General features: G+C 37.8%; 1 long non-coding RNA gene across 2 annotated transcripts in view; it reads left to right on the top strand.

Annotated features, from left to right (window-relative positions):
* LOC311435765 overlaps positions 1 to 19,093 on the top strand; it is a 238,685-nt gene that overhangs the window by 21,943 nt on the left and 197,649 nt on the right. Inside the window, exon 3 of one of the 2 annotated variants that reach the window (XR_014692392.1) lies at positions 11,989 to 12,390. The exons of the other annotated variant lie outside the window; for it this stretch is intronic. This is a non-coding gene — a long non-coding RNA (uncharacterized lncRNA). Of the gene's footprint in view, positions 1 to 11,988; positions 12,391 to 19,093 lie in introns of those variants that run through there. 2 annotated transcript variants of the gene reach the window in all.

The following is a 19,093-nucleotide window of genomic DNA, read 5'->3' as shown; positions in this document are numbered from 1 at the left end:
CTTTGTCAACGTTATTACAAGTAATCTATAATCTAGGCCTCTCTTATTGCTCTTGGCAATTAAAACACAAAGGAAAATCAGAGTCCATAAAAAAAAAAAGACACAAAACAAATGATATGATATACACACTTGACAAGCAATGACCTCTAAAGAAAAATATTCCCCCTATTATTATCTCTTGTCTTTTCTCATTCCCCACCATGACTGTTGTGATTATTCATGGTTATTATGACTTTCAAGTCCTTCAGCTCCTGTCTACATGAAAATAGATTTTCAAAGGCACAAGTAGAGGATACGCATCTAGTTCTTGAGCAAGAGATTGATTTCTGCTCCCTATGAGTACAAAAGCAGCATAAACATGTGCAACTCTTTCTCATTGTCAGAAGGGATTTCGCTGTTTTCAGACACTAAACTTCAAGAAGATTGCAGTGGGAGAGTATGGTTCCCCACTGTCTGTGATCAGGATCCTTTGTTAAAAGCGGTTTGTTACTGTAGCTTGCCTATAAATTTAGGTGATTTCTTTTATGTAGGCCCTGCTGACAGTGGTGTAAGGACAGGAACACAGTGTCTACCCATATACCTCTATTTGTATGAGATACTTCAACTATTTTTTTTTGTTGTTGTTGTTGCTGTACAGCAGTCTTAGGATTTCCTTAGTAAAATGACTCATTCCAGTAAATCTAACTCTGAGAATAAACTCGAACATCTTGTTGATGATGGTTAACAGGGCTGTTTGGGATGTTATGAAGCAGTGCCAGATACGGAAGTTACAGTCCTGGCATTTATTTTGTCCAGCTCAGCTTGACTAGCCAAATAGCACTCAGTGCAGGAGATAGGAAGAGGGTTGGAGAGCTATGACTATGTAGTCCTAGCTTGGATCAGTGAGGGCTGGTTTGCTTCCCAGAATCAGCTGAAACAGTTTCCAATCTGCTTCTGCTCATCCTGTAGTCCCAGGATACTATCTTGGAAAGCCATGTCAATGAAGACAAAAATTTGCCTCATCAGTACCTTCTTTTCTCCAGACCTATAAAATGCAACTGGAAAGAACTATTAACTTTCAAACACAAAAATGTGAGCTTTAATTATTATGAGAAACTGGTCAAATGAGAAGAAATGCAGTGGACAGTTGCAGAACTGAATAACTGCCAACACCTTACCTTGAAATGATATTTCCTTTTAGAGGCATCCATTTCCAGAAAGAATGACTGTAGTCATAAAAGTCGTACAGCAGGAGGCAGTAATAATCAGTAGGTGGAGTGGAGCTACGTTTTCAAAAAGCAGTCTTAGGGGCAGCACTCTGACTAGGTGTGCTTGAAGGTAGGCCACTGTATAGATTTGTAATGAAGTGTCAGAGAGGAGTAAACTATGTGATATCTGTCAGGAAAAGCTAAGAAGAGCTGGAAATAATTTGAAGTGTTTGAAGCTCTCTCAGGCTGCATCAGGAGTAATCAGAAATAATTTATACTAATGTCTTTATGCTGATTTTTCTTAAATATTTTAGAGTTTTACCAACACAGTTAAAAAGGGAATGCTGTTATTAACATGATAACACCTGACAACTCAGTCATTATCAGCACTTACCACCTGATTAGGTGCTTATAGTCCAGAGGCAAAATTACAGGTCATTAAAGTTTTGATGAAAGTATGAGCTATATTGGTGGCCATTGGTTTGGAACCTGTTCCTGTTTGTGTTGCATTTGCTACTACACACGTAGTGGTGCTGTAATTTATATTACTATAAATCCAGCAATGCAAAACTGTGTGTGTCATTTTTGTACTTGTTCACAGATGATCTATTACCTAAAAAGGGAATCATTGGATTTTTCTCTATGTCTAATACTTTGTATGAAGCAGAGTGCAGTTATAGATTTTTTGTGAACTTCTATCCAGTTCTGACTGAACGAAGAATGGAAAAAACAATTCCTGTGTAAAATACCTTGTACTGCCTTAACGTCAGTTGCAAGAAAATAAGAAAATAGCTGTTCTGGAAAGGGCAAAAACAGTTTTGTGTGAACATACAACCTCAATATACAATATTAAACTACTTTTACTGGTACATTTTAAATACAGTGAAACTTTGTTGGTATTATTATTATTATTTTCTGTCTATACAGCTTTGAAAGACATCCTTAATGCCCTGTTGGAAGGGTACAGAGTATAGGAGAGATGTATGCATAAATATACATACTGCAGAGTCTGCCTCAATAGGAGTGTGCATACCTGATACCATCGCTGCATTTCTGAAGCAGGATATTGCTGTTCTGTTGATGTCCTTTGTTCACCAGAGGGCATTTGTTCACGCTGGTTGGCAATAACTGAGAGAATTGTCTCATTGACCATGTCAGCATTGCACCTTTGAGTAATGCTTCACCTGCAGCACAAAAACATCCCCAATCTTGGCAGGCTTGAAAAGGCTTGATCAGGGTGAGAGCATGCCCATTGGAAACTACTCAATTTCCCTTTAGGAACATTACTTGCCATATGTACACTTAATTTTGTCCTCCTAGCCATAAGAGCCTTTGGAATCTGTATTTCTGGCTAAAAAGAGATTGCAATAGTTATATGTGGGAAGAATGTAAGGATATTGATACAAAACATCTAATAGTAAGGAGTCCTTAGTTAGTAGGAAGGAGTCCTTTCTACCTGGCATGTGACCTAAGAGTTGATGATGTGCCCAATTAGTTGACTGAAAGTGGCATATTTCCTCCTAGTCCTCAGGTAGCCACATAGCAGCTCCTCATGCCTGGGGAAGCTGGTGCTGAGAGCATAAACTATTCAGAGACAGACTAGTGCTCACCCAGGTGGCGAAGCTTGAAAAATGGAGTTCTTCAGAGGTGTTACATCAATTGAATTTAGACAGAGCGCTCCACATGCGTTCAAAGTACTTTTTTACACTAATTGGATACTCTTCAAAGGCTTAATTACCATTTTCAAATTATTTCGGTATTCTGGAAAGATACTGAAATGCTAATATCTTAGCAATCATATGCTTTTTTAGGTGAGGGTGGTGTTGGTTAATACTGCACGTATAAAATAGGTGGAATTACTTCTTACGGATGTTAAAAGGAGTCAGAAGTAAAACCAGTTTGGAATATTACTGTCATTTCTGGTCGCCCCCGGTGTGATAGGATCTTGCTGTACTTTGACAGCACTATTGACACACACTGCTGTGTGTTTAGGGAGGATGTGAGAGGCAAGAACTTCGTTCAGGGGATGCGACTGCTCTTTTACAGTTTCAGTCACTGAAGAATGAACTGAAATCAGTAATAATAATAATATTAAACCTCTGTGCATGTGTGTATATTTTGGTGAGAGGAAGACATAATCTACTGACTGTCAATCCAGGCTATTTGAGGATTATTATGCCTATGCACTAGGCCTCTATGTAGAGGCGTAGCCTAGATGTCCCTGCAATTGCGGGCTCTGTTGGAGCTGGAAGACTTGGTTCTGTTATTTTTGTGACTCTAGCAGCACAGGGCTGGATATAGCTGCAGACCAGCTGGGCAATAGGACTGTGTAGTAGTGCCCTAAGAGAGGAAAGTGGAGGAAATTGTAATGATTTCAGGCCCTCTGTCCTTTGCTGATAAATCTGGCTGCAGGCTCCTCCACATCTGATACATGGTTTGCACCTAGCAGAAGAGGAGGGGCACATCAACGAATAGTTTTGCTTAGTGTAAATAGAGTATTTGTGTGTGGCTTTATGTGCTTCTCTGCTTTTGGATCTTAGAACACAGAATGGGAATCTGCTTTAATGGGCACTATATGCAGCTGAAATGGCCTGCAAATGCTGAAAGCTGGAGCCAGTCAGAAACGAGTAATTTGCAAATTACCTGGTGACAATTTTCACAGAAAACCAATCTCTTTCTGTTAAGAGGCCATCAGAATGATTTTTTCACCCAAATTGTGGACTATCCCCTTTTTTTTGGGTTTTGGAAATAGGGTGATTTTTGTGCTCACATGCCTTGAGTAAGCTTAGAACTTTGAAAACTGTTGCACTTTTTGAAATATTTGGGAGACTGCAGAGTAGTCATACTGCCACAATTTAGTTAGACCATGATTTTGAATCCTGCAGCTGTTCATCCATTTTATTGACAAGTTTACCATGTGACTGGATATTGATTTCTTTATGTGTGTTTTTCAGGAATGTCTCTCTAGTTGCCATAGCAAAATGAGTTTTCAAACTTAAAAAATGCTGACAGCATCCTCAAAGTTTCTTTCTGGTAACCAAAACTCCTCTCTGATTAGTGTACAGCTATAAGCAGTTTTGATGAGATGTGCTTGTTGGTGGAATCCATTTGTTAAGGCATCTGTGTTTTTTTTCCAAATGGAAGAGACAGGGGGCTTTTGGAAGGAGAAGAGGTAGTCCAGCAGATCCAGGCTGTTCCTTTTAGGGCTTCCCCAGAGCCAGCTAGTCCTTGATTGCTTTATTCCCACTGCATAGTGACTAACTCAATGGGTTGGTTATTCTGACCTTAAATGAAATTTCTTAGAAATAAAAAAATCAAATGTAAAGAAGTAAATATGAGAGAAGGGATCTGAGTGTACAGAATTCCTACACAAAACAAAAGATTTGGTGCCTTAATCTTGCTGCAAGAGGCCATACTACAATACTTGTGCAATATTTCCTGATTCAGAACCTGTCAGTTTTATAGTTGGAATAAACATACCCTTGATATCAGTGAAAGTGATGAACTCTTGCATAAAATGTATTCAGGAAATTCAGGTGTTTCATTAACTATTTTTAGCTATTTCATGACCTGACCTAATTAAAAAAAAAAAATGCATATTTATCAAGCGTACTTTACAGACTGGGAAATAGCTGTCTAAATGTAAATATGTCTAGACCTCTTCAGTGTCAAATGAAAGTTATAGAACAGGAAGACCTGCAGGAACTGGTATTGCTGCAACCTGTTAAAAAGAATGGCTTCTCCCTGGGAACACCTTCTGCTGAATCAAGACTTTTTAATGAAGCTTCGGTTGCTTTAGCACAGGCTTCAGTAACACAACGTCATTCAGTGCCCAGTGGTTGGTGTACATGTGTGCAAGAGCTACACCTTGTCTGGTATGCAGAGGGACCATCCTGTTCAGAGCTGTCATGTAAGCAGAAGACTGTGGGTAGAAGTGGGAATATCGGCTTGCGGTTTTTCAGTAGTCAGGGAGAAGGAGGAGGAGGAGGACAGCATGCAACATGCTGCGGCAGATGTAGCCCATCACAGGAGATTTTGCTGCAAGATGATAGAAGCTTATGCAAATAATGGAAACACTGAGAGAAGAAAAGAAAAGAGGAAAACAACAACAACAACAAAAAACAGAACACTTGTGTTGAAGCTCTCTTAACAGACTCTGCAGTACGCACAGTTTTGCTATAAATTATTGCATATTTCCTGAAAGAGTCTTCCTAAGTACATGAAATGACAGAGGATTTTTGGCTTTTTTTACTTTTATTTCCTGAGGTTTCCTTGGAGAGTTTATGTAGACTTTCTGCTGAGTTCACATCAGCATTTTTTTTTGCTAATTGTTCCTGATGGTTCTCCATATTGTGAACTTTTTAAGAGAAAAGTAACAGCAGATTGCCTTCCCTAGAGAGGAACAAAAAAGTCTGTTGAAGTGATCTAAAAAGAGAAAGGGGAGAAAATACTACTTAAAATAAATGTTTCCATTTCAGTGCATACAGAATGAGTGGTTAAAGACATCAAAGAACTTTCTAATTGAGCAAAAAGCCTCACTTCTTTCCCACTTTCTCTTTCTAACGTATGTGGATTTTTGCTAAAACTCAATTGTTACTACGAAATTACTTACTGGAGAATCTACTTTTGCAGTGATGCTGATGTATGAACTATGCTTTGCATTGTTTAAGGCAGTTACTAGCTATGGCTTCTGCTAAACTCAGGTTAGTACCTTTTCTCCTTAATCTATGCTCACCCACCATATCTGTTACAACAATCTGTCATGATAGTTCTGATTTTTCTTTAGCAGGTTATCCTTCTTGTCACTTCTCTATGCTCCATCAAGCATAATGGAGTTGATAGACACCATTAAACTACAGAAAATATGAGCTATATATTCAGAAGTAAAAAGAAAATAGGGCTAGGCTTCTACTAAGGTCTGAAGGAGGACCATCAAGTACTTTCTACAAAATTCTGCTAAAAGTCTGTACCTACTAACCCGTGCTGTGTTAATTCATGTCAATGAGATGTTTAGACAACATGTGGTTATGCACACTTTAGGAAAACAGCCTGACAATTACAACTGAGTAGGTGACTGTTGCTCCAGATGAAAGCTGCCCATGAGATGGAAGTGACCCTTTCACATCTGGCACCGAAAAGAATCCTTGTGATGCTTTTTAATAAATTACAAGTAGATACTAGAGTGATGAATTCAGGCCTCTGTATGCAAAATTTGTGAAGATCATTAATTAAGTTTCAGATAGCAGTGGGATTTTGGACTCCCCCCAATCTCTGCCTCGTTTCTTAGTGTTTTGAGCTCTGACAGCATGAGGTAGAATTTTTGGATCATCTTCCACAATCATAAGTTATCAAGAACCTCCTGACCTGGAGTTTTGATGCCATTCCTGTGGGCAAACAAGTTCCTTACTGAATCTAATCCTCCAGTACACGCTGCAGCTGTGGCATGTGCCACAGCTTCAGGGAACAGAGACTGTAGGAAGTGTGCTGCTGTGCAGATGGACCCCCAGCTGGATACAGAGCAAATTACCTAGACTCAGGGCTGGCGATGTAGAACACTATTATGCTTTCACTTCACTTTCACTGTATACATACTTTGAATTTTTTTTTTCTTTTTTCTTGTTGATTTTTTTTTTCTTCCTAGTAGAAGTGATTTTCCTTATCAGTCTGTTGCACAGGACTTTTGCAGGTCTCCTCTGGACTTATTTTGTTGGTGAATTCAGAATTTTCTTCAATAGTTCTGACAAATCTTTCATGACCTCAAATGACAGACTAAGTCAAAGCTCACACAGGGCGCAGTCATGTACGTGTGTTAGTCTTTTGGAGAGCAACACTTGCATGTCTTTAATTCCTGCCGGAATCAGTAGAGATGTGTCTCCCTGTGATAGGGTGAGTTGTACTATTTTTCTCTGATGTGCCCATTGTTATGCCTCAAGAACAATTTTTCATAATCATGGTGTCAACTTACATTTTTATGCTGATGATATAGATACGGGTGTCTTTGAAACGTGACATCTGTGTCCTTTTTTTGTTTAGCAGGCATTAAATCATTAATATCTCAAAATCACATGCCTCTGAATACTGGCAAAATGGAGCTCCTAGTTGTCTGGTTTCTTAAATTTGCTGAAAAATACCAGTCCTGTTTTTCTAACATCTGATGACCTCTAGTTCTACTTCAAACAGCTATCAAGCAGTCATTTTTGGTCAAGGATTGTTTCTTGTGGTTTTGTATGTATAAGAAGCTGCCTTTTATCATTGAAATCTTGCTACATTTTAGGTATTTCTCTCTATTATTGAGACAGAGGCACTTCTCGCTCCTGATTTATATATTTCATATTAGATAATTGGAATTCTTTGTGTCATTTCCAGAACCTTGAATATCCTGACTGCAAAAATTTTACTAACCTTCTTGCTTTTTGACTCACACAATATGTCAATGCATCAGCTCTTCTTAATTAGCAATGATTGCCTAACTGAGTTTAGATCGATTTTTTTTTTTTTTTTCCAGCTATTTTTCACATCCAGGTCTTTTAAAAAATCTTTCAAATTGTATTTACAGTGCCATTTGCTGACATTATGCACAGTTTTGTTCTTCTTAGAGCTTCAACATATAAAATTAGCTGCCTCATTCCATTATGATATTCACAAATTTTATTAAAACTTTACTTTCTACATTTATGAGAATAATTTAGACAGGCTGGTTACTTGCAGAAGAAGGGCAAGAAGTGGAAGGATACTTTCTACCCTTGAATCAAGAGGGAGCGCCTGCTAGGAATATATATTAGTAGAAATGTTACAGTAATTAGACATTCTCCTCTCGTGAACTTCGCTGAGAAGCTCTCAGATTTTTGATTAAAATGAAATGAAACATTTCTACCTCTTTTTATACTAGTTCTCAGACATTTTCCCCCTCCCTGTTCCTCCCAAAAGCTTGTTTTCCTTATACCCTTGTACCTCCTTGTACTTTTTTTTCCCTGGCTAGTTCACTTTCTCTTGGCATTTGTTCCCCAGGGCATAGATGCACTCTCTGGGCATGTACACTCAGAACCTTTTCAATAAAGCTTTCTTTGAGGCAACTTTACATCAGCAATGAGCAACATGGAAGCAAACTGAAAGGCAGTGATGGCAAGTTCAAAGATTGGTATTGGCACATGCTGGACGATGTGAGCTCATGGCTTCAGCTGGTGAGGAAACCTGTCCTGTCTGGTCTCCAGGTAGCAGAAGCTTCCCTCTTCCTCTGGCACCATGTGTTAGAGCTAGCTGCAGAGTGGTTTAAAGTGAGGCCTGATAGTCCTTCATTCCTGCCAACCAGTGCAAGGCAGTAGTCTTTATATGCTAAACCTGAAATACGAAATCCTGTTTGTGTTAAAATGAATGACAGGAACTTCTACTGACTTTGCCAGAAGACTGTGCAGGGATTATTGTTCCTTCTGACCTTAGGGAATGCAAAACTGGATGCTGGAATAAAGAGAAAACACTTGTATACATTGTATGCCTTTCAGAGCCTTGAAAAGCCAGGGCTTACTGATGTTCTTTTAATTACTGGATGATGTTGTACAGGAGTGTGAGTCTGAGGTTGTTGTAGCCCTGGTGGGAAAGATGCTTAGCCAGCTGAAAATGATTTGTATTGCAGTTTGAAAAGGCAGCATCAGAGCCAGCTTGGCTGTTGTTAAATCACTTTCTAAAGCTACTATTGTAAGGATCTGGCTGTTCGGCTACTGAAGAATCAGCCTGTAACCAGGGACTCGCTTTTATTTTTCTGCAACTGTCTCAGACAAACCTCTGTGATTTCCCTAGAGAAATCCTTTATGTTCATAGTGTTCACTCCAGGTGCCCAGCCATGGCAGCACACCTTACTTGCTCACAACAATTTACTGCACACGTCAGCAATGGCTTCACTGCTGTGGCTGAGATAATTTGTTCTTTCTCATGAAAGGAAAGCTGAGAATCAAGGATGGCGGAGCGAACCTCATTTTACACTCCAACTAAACCCCACAGGGAGTGGTTAATAGTATACAAGACTAAGTCTGATTAAAAACAAACAGACAAACTCCCCAAACACAATCCATATCAATTGTAATTTTTTTCCTCACAATGCCATCTATAAGCTATCTCACAGAAATAGTGTGATTCTCACAGGAAAGAAGAGGAAGAGATGGATTACTTCTTTTTGTTAGTAGCTTTTGTGATTCTCACTGTCTCCTGCAATAACAACAACGGTAATGATGGTGACAAATCCTAAGCTTTGAAAAGAAGTGGCTATGCTTCTGTGTACAGCGTGGTGACAGCTTTGAAGTAAAACATTTTCCTTGTGTTGAGATATTACATGGGCAATCTCTTTCTTGTCACTTTTCCTGCCTGGTCATTAATGGTATTTTGATGCTTGTTTTTTTTTTTTCATAAGTGAGGCAATATCTAAACATATCAGGATATCTGCTTGAGTGCAGAAACATGCACAGAAAAAAGGGATTTCTGTCTTTACAAAAGTGTGTTTTTTTTTTTTTTTTTTTTTTTTTTTTTTTTTTTCTGTTTCTAGCTTCTGATTCAAATTTCTTTTAGCATGATGAACTCTGCTGTAGTAGAGCTGGTAGAAAATTAATATTTTTGAATTCCAAATGGTTCCTAATTTTTATACTATTTTTGTTATATACTGATTTTGTGGTGGATATACATACGAATTTATACATGAACCAATTTTTTTTCCAAATAATAAATAAGGTTAAAACTTATGTTAGACCCTGCAGCTCCCAAGTGGGTCCAGTAAAGCCAATTTACTCCTGCACTTTTCAGATTTTGTGGTAAACAGCCTGAAAGCTGGCTCTGGGCATGGGTAATCATAGACAGCTGGATTCTGCATTCCTCCCAGCAATCCAGCTGGGTTATGGCCTGTAGCTTTTGACATGTTGAAGCACCAGACTGTAGTCCCTCTTGTCATCTGTGACAATCTGAGTCTATCTAGAGTGACTTTACCATGAGTCCCATGGAAAATAGAGAAGGATGCCAAATCTGAGACACTTCAGCTGAAAGTATTGGGCTCAGCAAAATAATGTTTTCTGGGCGAGTTTTAAGCTGGTCTTAGTGTTTTTTAAATTTCTTGAAGTTTGACCTCAATGTAAATAACTTAATGATATCTTCAAGAATCTTCTCCATATTCTTTGAAAGTGTGTTCAATGTGAATGTGCAGGGTAAAATTGAGGAAAAAAAAAACAACCTTTAAGTAGATACAGGCCCTCTAGTGGTGTTCATGGAGTTAGAAGTTTAGGAAACTGGAAGCCTAAAATGTACCACCTAGGTTACATATGGTGAAATTTGCTGGTCATACCCATTAGCACATAGTTCTTTGGAGTCCACGTTGTCCTCTGATTATTTATATTATGTAAAAAGAACATTGTTAGTATTATCTACACACTATACCCATACATCCTTCTGCAAATTTTAGTTTATTTTTCAGTGTTATTAGCACTGCTAGTAAGTCCATAGTTCATGAGTCTGAAACTGGCTGTGCTCCTGTTCTCTAAATATAAAACCAACAGAAGTCTGTCTCCTCCAAAGATCTTGCAGTCTAGATGCAAGACAAATGTTGGCCAGTTATTTTAGTCCATTGACAGCCAACAGCCAGAGTTTAATGTTTTGTCATAGCCTGCAATAAACTGGCACTACTGCTGAAAGTAAACGTCGTACCTCCTCTTTGTCCCTTGTTGGATTGCTCTGTCATCTCTCTTGTACAGGCACAGTGGACAGTACATCAACTGATTAACAAATTAATGATTTAAATACTACTCAAAAAGGTTAAAAAGAGTGATAATTGGACCCGAGTCACAGTTAGCTTCCATTTATAGTATTTTCTAATGAGATGCATGCTCAAAACCATTCTTTTATGTAGAGATAACAGACTGCTCTTCTGGGAAAGAATGACAATGTGATTAACCCCACAGTAGGGCTTTTCCATTTGATCACCTACATAAAGAATACCTTTCTTTCTACATTCGTTTTTTTTTTTTTCTTTTTTTTTTTTTCTTTTTTTTTCAAGCTATGATTCTGTTCTGTCCCCTCAAAGAGCTGCTGCCAGAGAAGAGTGCAAGCAATTAAGCTGTAGTAGAAAATTTGATTATACAAATGTAGTTCAAAGTTTGTATGCAGTTACAAAAGATTGGCAGTGTGTAGTGTGAGAAATGAATGCAGCTTCTTTTTCAGGATGAATAACTGAAAGTTTATATGGCTCCGTGGATGAAATGTTCCAATACAATCTGAAGCTGTCCCATCCTGCCTCCTTCCCATCTCCTCAGTTTGCTTGCCTGTTTTTTACTGAGTACCCTACAAAACTCTTCATGTCCAAGCTTCTGGAGAAGATGGTAGAAGGCTATAAAGTCACAAGTGGTATAGACATTTGAACAGGGTTGATTTTCTTCTTCATACAGGACCTGGAGGGGATGAAATTGTAACTGCAAGTGGCAGGTTCAAAGCAAACAAAAAGTGATTCTTCACACATTACATTGTAAAGCTGTAAAAGTTTATTGTCCCAGGATTTTGGGGATACTAAAGGGTTCAAAAATCGATTAGATGTGTTCATGGAAAGAAAACCCATGAAGGCTGTTGCCTGTGGCTCAGAAAGTCTGTAAGCCACAAATCATATAAATCAGAGAAAAGTATTCTAGAGAACTGTTTTTGTATGCTTGTTCTGTCTTTACACTGCAGTCTACATCTGCTACTGGCCTCTGTAAGAAGCAGGATACTGGGCTATATAAACTTGCCACAATGTTCATGCATCCTCAGAGAAAATTGGGTTTTGTCTGCTTTATTTCAGTTTTATACGTCTTTGAGATCCCTGCCTTCAGACAAGACTCAAACCACAAGCACTAGGTTATCCAACAAGGATTTCTAAATATCATTTCCATCATAGCTGAAACCAGAAGGAAACATAAATCTCAAGGGACAATTTTGCTGAATTCTTTCAGACCAAATTAAAACAACCAGTTTCCTCCCCAGCTCCCTGGCCTTCTGGAAATAACAAACCACTGAGGAAAGACAAGCATCTTCTCATTGGCACTTGAACGTTTATGCTTTTCCTTGCATGAAGATATTGGATCTTAGGCTACTTTCAGCTTGGGTGTTTTTGCAGGCTTTCTGTGGGTACATGTAGATTTGGCTATCTGTGTCCTTGCTTTCATTAAAACTGTTTTGTGCTAAGCACAGGTTTCCACTTCCATGTCGATGTGAAGTATTATCTTTACACTTTTGTAAAGAATCAATACTGTTTTATGTATCCTAGCCCTGTTACTCTGTGACTTTCTCTTTTCTCCAGATCTCATAGGCTTTACTTTCTTGATCTCCCTTTAAAAAAGGACAGACCTCGTTTCTGTTATCTCATTATAAGAAAGTCAGGAATATTGGATCCTGTTATGGCAGGAATTCTGTTCACGTGAAAGCTTCTGAATCTTCATAAAACAGGGTTATGGTCCTTAGTGACAACATTTTTCTCAGAATTTGTCAACATTTTTCTCAGAACTTGTCAAACAGTTGAGTGATGTGAGTTGTAATAAAAGCAAATGCATGATTTTTAGGCAGTCTGACTAAAAGCTCTTCCTCCGGTAGCTGCTGAGGTTTCACTTTTTTTGGGGTTTGAGATGCACAGTCCTTTCTGCATTTGTATGACCAAGAGATCATTCAAAACTCTAATTCTTTTTTAGAGGCTAAAGCATATTTGTGGTTGACAAATTCCCACATCAAAGAGTTGCATGATTCAATGAAGAATGTCAGCATAGCATGTTGACCATGTGAATTGTTGAAAGGAGCCTTTTTAACTGCTGGGTCTTCACAGCTTTATGGCATAGTCTTGAAGAAATGCTTTAATCTCTCTGCCTCAGTGCCCGTTGGAATAGTAAAGGTTTTTTGTTGGTAATAATTGGAGAGCCCACAGCGATGCATGCTGTGCATTCAGGCACAGAAACACAACATTTGCTTTCACCTCTCATTGCAGGTTGCAGATTTTAGTATCTGAATTTCTCTCTTCATAAATTCTTTAAAAACATTTTTCTACAGCCAGGAGGAGTACTTGATAGAGACATGAATACCTGATTAGAAGTGGGTATTTTCACGGAGGATCGTTATTCTTGAATGTATTTCATTAAAAAAAAAAAAAAAAAAAAAAAAGACTAAAAGGTTTATTTTTGAAGGATTTCTGAAATTATATTAATTAAATAGGCCCCTCTCTGAGTTTTTCCTTTGGGGCAACAAAAATTGTTAGCCCTGATGGGGATCAGGACCACCGTCTCCTGGATTTTGTGTCATATTTTGACATCCTCATCTAGTTAGAGAGATAAGCATGATGGTACCTTCCATCTGCCTTACCCTTGAGAAAAAAAAAACACACAACTAGCATGACATTTTTTTAATCTTGAAATTCATCCTGTTATTTGTGCTTACTGAGAGAATATGTAATGTTTCAGATGCACACATTTTCAAACATAGGCATATATAAAAGCTGTATGCCTTACATGTCACCTCACTGTAAACATGGAGACTGGTGCGTTCCACATCTGTTGTGCTTGGAGTACGTCTGCACAAGTATTCTAAATTTGTTCAGAAAGCTGCTAGATCTTCTCCTGCAGTGCTTGGGAACTGGGTTACTGCTAGTCTGCTGTCCAAACTGATAGGGTAAGTAGGTCTGCGGATGCCCATATGCTGTTATCTCAGATTCTCTGTAGTGTTGAGTGGAACTAAAGCACATGATCCCAGGTGAGAAATGGCAGTAATACCCAGAAGTAGCCACAAGACAAACTGGGAGCAGAGGAGTTCCAAAATATCAGGATGACTTTGCACAATGTGAACGTTTAAGAGATAATGTTACCCAACTTCACTCACAACACTTGAAATTCACTCACAATTCCTGAAATTGTTCTGGCATGTTACCTCCCAGGTAAACTCTGAAAGCAGCCCTGAAGAGCTAATTCTTAACCATGGTTGTTATTTGGTTTCTCTGGGAAGTCCGGGCCATATCTTCAGTGCTCACAATTTAAAAATAATATGAGAAGAAAGCTCTCATAAGGAAACATGTTGATGGGTTTTTGTTTGAAAATGTTATAAAAGCACTAATGAAAGTTAAATCTTTAAGTTAATAGAGCACAGAGGGAAGGGTGAAAAGCCAGCAACATTAAAAGCTAAAATACAGCTGAAAGAGAATGGAAAACACTTGAAGAAGTGAGGATTAGACAACTAGCTTTTTATTGTCTGTGAAAATATTTCATTTGGTATTTATGAGAATAGTTTAAATCATCCCTTCACCATATGGAGGGTTTATATGCATTAGACAAAAGAAGAAAAGGAAGGAGCCAGGGTTTTAGAAAAAGTAGCTAGTAAAGCACAGTATTATGTTCCTCTTGCTGAGATAAGAAGTTAGATTAAGAAGGTGTAAGCTAAATCATAACAGTACCTTCTTTACTGTACATTACCATGAGCACCACCTTATTGCTCCTATACTTTCCAACAGCTTACACAAACCACTATTAAAGGGTTAAACACTTCAGAGGGCTGTATTCATGACTATCTTGATGATGGGGGAACCATGGTCTGCCTGCTTTGAATAGTAAGAGATCTGATTCTTGCTTTCTTAAGCTGAGGCCTTTTGTCGACTATGACAGCTAAATTAGATACTTATATTAGCTCCTCAGTCCCTGCTCTACTGGGGAGCTGGGGCCATGATAAGATCAGGTTTTAGGTCTTACAGCAGGGAAAGTTGTTACAGTGAAAGGAATTTCATGGTAATTGCACATTAGGGATCTCAGCTGTCTGTTTTTGAATCTATGGAAAAAATGTTTTCACTTTGAATAACATTTTTTTAAGGACTCATCAAATGGACAAGAATCCCAAATGATAGATGGTTTATTCGGAATTGAAGCTGATGTTTTGAAAGCTAAAATAGTTTCCAATCTTTCTTAGTTGCACACAAAAGGCATACAAGTGTTGCCTGCTTCCTCCAACTTTTTTTTTTTTGTATTTTGATTTTAACCACTGAAGGAGTTAAAAGCTCATCAAATACTTTGTTTCTTCCAGAAGACTTTGAACAGTGTGGGAATTTATAGGATTACGATGCTCTCAGTAGAATTTTTGAATAAATTTATCAAGGAATTGATGATCCTTGATCAACGAATTTACAAATTTTCTATCTCTGACTTTTCAGTTTTGTCCTTTGGTTTAAGTCTTCAAAAGATCCGGTGTCATACCTCTGACCCTCAAAAGGGAAGATTGGATTTGATATGCCTGAAATCTCAAAAGAAAAACTGAAGGGAAAAAAATGAAAAACATGACTCATCTTTTAATCTCTTTTAGGGATAAATCTTAAAATCCCCCAAATTATGAGTTAATATATAATCTAGAGGTGGATAGAAACTTTTCAATTCCTCTGGCTATAGGATCCCAATATGATAGAGCTATGTCATAAAATGACATTAATTGACACTGAGAAGTAGAAATCTCTTCTGAATAAAACGTAGATGGAAACCACTAACTCACCTCACACGAGCCTCCGAAAGATGAACCTTTCTTTTGACCTTCTCATTTGCAGTTTTATTCATTGATGAGGGTAAGACGTGTCCCAGTCTGCATACATCTGAACTTGCATATAACTAATGTTTTATTACTAATTAGCTTGGTAATAGCTACAAGGTAATTCTTGGCTACTTTTGGTCATGAAGACTCGCATAGGATTGGAGAATTTCACAGGCAAAACTTGTTTTGCCAAAATCCCCAAAATCTTTTGGTATAAAACATAAAAATGGATCTGAAGAGAGCTTGTATTCAGAGACATAAAGATCGAATCTAATCTTTTGGGAAAAATATCTAGGCCATTTTCTAGCACATATTCCCTGTTGTTTTGTGGGATCACTCCTACAAAATTGAAGTGTCATGAGCACTGCTCAATTCAAAGGTAATGAAACCTTTTTTCTTTAATGTGTGCCAGCTAAAGAATTATCTTTTTTTGTTAATGGCTTCATCCAATCAAACTCTTAAGTAACATCCACCAACATCATTTTGACATAAAGATGACATTTGGCTAAACTGTTTTTAATTAATTGTAATAATCTTAAATTCAGACCTGCTCTATTTCTTAGTGATGTGCTGTCAAAATTAGTTTTATTTCTGTTTAACTGGTGTCTGCAAGCTGAAACGTATAACATCTTCACAAACTTTTATCACTTAAGGAATGCCAATGTTCATTTTTATTATCTATTCTTTGTGCCATGTGAGTTTTTTTTGTTTTTTATCTGAGTAATGTGGAATTGTTCATGATCAGAAAGACCTTGAAGGAAGAGAACTGCCTTCCTCTTTGACTTTTCTGCCAGTTAATCATGGATTAAAATTATTTCATCGATAGCTGAGAGCTGTTTGGCTAATATTAACAACAGATAATATACACAAAGCAATGATTGCATCTCATGGGGAAAAGCTTTCCTAAACAGGTTGCTTTAGCATAGTCATGACATCCAGTTGGTCACAATTTGCTAAGGCTACACATGAACAGTCAGATAGCCCTGACTGGGCTGGACTTTGAGGTCCACATGCACCTGATTTTTAAAGTGAATCACAGTTCATAAGATCCCTTGATTAGTGTTAACTTAAGTTTCACGTCTTGATTGTAGACCCCATTTTACAATAAAAATGATTGAAGTCCACGTGTCATGCAATCTATCAAGTGTTTGTATTTGGTAGAATTCTGTTCAGGTGTGAGGACCTATTATATTCAGAACAAAGCGAAAGACTTCTTGTACATAGCAGCTTACATTTTAAGTGTTCATACAGCCTGACAAAAATGAAACTACTCAAATAATTAACCTATAACCTGTGTTAGAAAATTCCTTTCCTTGAGAGTGTCCAGAAGAGAGAATGTGACAGTAAGCAGAGACTCAACATTTCCAGTACGTTGGCACAAAAACTTTTGCCAAGTGCTTGTTAACAATGTATAAGTTCTGGAAAAAAATCATTAAAGTATCATAGCAACTTGTCACTGAAACCATTAATTATAGCACTAAGATAATGGATGCTATCGGATGGCAATATTCTTGGCAGTACATATTGATTAATTATCACCTTATAGTCCTCAGTGATGGTCATGTTTGTTATGATCAAATGTTAAGGTAAGTGACTATGGAATGACTGCAAAAAGTGAACATTTAGGAGAGAATGTTACCCAATATCAGATTAAATGTCAGATATTACTTCTCTGAGGACATATCCATGGTTATTTGGGGAATCTGTCCTTGAACAGAAAAACTTCAGATATACAAACAGCTTCTTTACCGCTTCAGCTACAGTAAATGAGCCTCTGTGATGACCAACCTACATGCTCTTCGCTATCAACTACTGGAAGTTCATGATGCTCTGATGGAATCCAGGTCATTGACCATGTTATTACCTAACTATAATAAAACCCAAAAGAGTGAGGAACTGAGTTGGTGTCAACCGGTACAGACATCTTGACTTTAGTGAAACTGTGTCAGTCTATTTTTGGATGGGTGTGACTTAAGCCTTGCTCTGCTCCGTTCTCTGAAATTTCTTGCACATTTGTGGGGTGATGACCAAATACCATCATTTTAGATCTGGAGAACTTTATACACGTTGTTAATCTGTTAAACTGAGGTGACGTGTTCAAATTAAAAGAAACCTACCAGTTGAAAGGGTTTGCATAAGTAGGAGATTTTCTCCATAAATGTGGTCAAATTTGTATGAATTTAGAGAAGCCCAGGAGGTACAAGCAAAGCAGCTGGTATGATTTTGCAAAACAGAGCTTTGAAGAAGGTGAAGAGGGATGCCATTTATTATAGCAAGTTAACCTAGCAAAGTAATGGACCTGAAACATTTATTATTCTCCTGCAGCCATTATTTCCTGTTCAAATTGCCCAGAACATCGAATTGTTCTATGTGGAGTTAGGTGCAACAAAAACTCTCTTATGTATTGTAGAATACTGAATAACAGATTTGAGTCCTGCAACAATGAAATCCAAAGAAACATCACCAGGCCATAATTCTGAGGTACATTGGATGTTGTAAAGCTGCTGTAACAAGGTCAGTGATAGCACTTCAGTTTTTTGCTAAGTTTGTTGCAGTGGTAAAAATGTTTGTGTGTCCCCACAGAAAGTCCCATACAGTTGGCTACCATACATAATGTTGGAGTTAATCTCTACCTCTGCTGTAATATGTCACACGTGCTAGTCATCTGTGCAGGATAGACAAAGGCAGATTAATGCATTAGACTTGCTGTGCCAGTGTGATCAGCATTGAGTCTTCAATGAGAAAAGCTGAAAAAGGTTCAGTGTTTGTTTGCCATTACCCATACACGGCATTGTCCTTATTGTCTTCCATTCAAACAGTCTTAGCAGTAATTAGACACAGTATCTACTTCAGAGACTTTTCCAGTGATTGCTCTAAGTTCAATTAATTCCCCATATATATGAGTGCTACACTGTCTAAGTTGCCACTTAGAACAGTTTTCATATGTCAATATATATTACCATTTTCCCTCCAACCCTTTATTCTGTCTGGATCTCAGTTTTATCCCATCTTCCTGGACCAAATTAAACTAGAGATTTCTGCATAATTGATGATCATTCTGTATATAGCTTTGGACTGCACTGTATAGGAAAAACAAACTGAACTATACTTTACTTGATTACTTGGATTTTTCTCTTTAGTCTCATAAGTCCATTCCAGAAACAGTGATAGTTTAACACGAATTTTGTAGTTTCATAAATCATTGAATTTGATATATAGTTTTTCATTATCAGTTGTGTTTACAACTTCTGGTCTTAGTTTTCTTACAGTTAGTTGTAGATCATGTGAAATGCAGCTTAGTGAGGATTCAGTTGGCTTGATGTCTGCAGGGTAATTTCACATTTTTCTTACTCCTCTCTCTCACA

This window comes from Aythya ferina, assembly GCF_964211825.1.
Source record: "Aythya ferina genome assembly, chromosome: 4".
NCBI lineage: Eukaryota > Metazoa > Chordata > Aves > Anseriformes > Anatidae > Aythya > Aythya ferina.
This window is presented reverse-complemented; position numbering and strand designations above follow the sequence as displayed.